The sequence below is a fragment of the Monopterus albus genome, unplaced genomic scaffold, assembly GCF_001952655.1.
Source record: "Monopterus albus unplaced genomic scaffold, M_albus_1.0 scaffold50.1, whole genome shotgun sequence".
Lineage (NCBI taxonomy): Eukaryota > Metazoa > Chordata > Actinopteri > Synbranchiformes > Synbranchidae > Monopterus > Monopterus albus.
This window is the reverse complement of record NW_018127930.1, coordinates 1,632,533-1,633,996: the sequence shown is the minus strand read 5'-3', so window position 1 is coordinate 1,633,996 and position 1,464 is coordinate 1,632,533.

The window sequence follows — 1,464 nt, the reverse complement described above, 5'->3', positions numbered from 1 at the left end:
CAAATTCCAACATGAGCAAGAATGAGCCTTATGTGCAAAGGTAAAGACAAGGGTGCACAGTGCAGTGAAGTGGGATCATAATATTATGAAGCTGAGTAGTGACACCACATGTCCATTTCCAAAGGTCCAGATCAGACCTTCTCACTAGGAGGAGTTGAAGAGTTGTATGGCCCGAGGGACAAACGACTTCTTCACTCGGTCTGTGGAGCAGGAGAGAGGTGCCTGCTGAATAAACTCCTCTGCATGGTGGTGGTGCTGTGCAGAGGGTGGTGAACATTCTCCAGGATGGACAGCAGCTTACTGAGGGTTCTTGTCTCTGCTACATGGAGGCGTCTCTCTTCTTAATGCTGCCTCCCCAGCACACTACAGCATAGAAAAGGATGCTGGCAATGACAGACTGGCAGAACATCTGTAGCAGCTTCTGGCAGATGTTGAAGGACCCCAGTCACCTCAGAAGGTACATCCAGCTGTGTCCCTTCCTGAACAGTGCATCTATGTTGGTGGTCCAGTCCAGTTTTGTCATTCATTTGCAGACCCAGGTATTTGTAGGTCTGGACGACCTCCACACAGACCCCCTCGATGGACACCAGCTCCAGGTGGGGTTTGGGCCTTCGGAGGTCTACCACCATCTCTTTGGTTTTGGAGGAATTAATATTAGACTTGGTTAGACTTGCACCATGCCACAAAGTCCTTCACCAGTCTCCTGCACTCATCCTGTCCATCCCTAATACGCCACACAATTACAGTCGATAGAAAATTTCTGCATGTAGCACGAGTTGTATTCGAAGTCTGTGGTGTACAGGGTGAAAAGGACAGGGGAGAGCACTGTCCTCTGTGCTGTCCATCCTGTGCTGCTGACCACCGTCTCTGAGGTGCAATCCCTCAGCCTGATATACTGAGGTCTTTCCACGAGATAGTCTGTAATTGAGGACACCAGGTGTGAGTCCACTCCCATCTCTATTGCTTTGTCTCTCAGAGGCAGGGGCTGGATGGTGTTGAAGGTGCTGGAGAACCCAAAAAACACAATCTTCATAGCACCATTGGATCAGAAGTTATCTGACACAGAGGCGTCAATTTGTGAAGTTGGGTGAATACCAATCGAGTGAGCTTGATATTGTATGTGGAGTGCCTCAGGGCTCTGTTTTGGGACCTAAATTATTTATATTATACATTAACGATATATGTAAGGTTTCTGAAATTGTCAAAGTGGTTTTGTTTGCTGATGATACTACCATTTGGGCATCTGATGAAAACCTACAGCAACTCTCTGGAAGGGTTTCAGAGGAATTTGTGAAGATAAAGAAATGGTGTGATAGTAATTTACTATCTTTGAATTTGGAGAAAACTAAATATATGGTATTTGGGAACCGTAGACCACAATGAACTTCAATTGAGAATTGGGGGTGCTAACATCGAACGAGTATATGAAATCAAATTTCTGGGTGTCATGGTTGACGACAGATT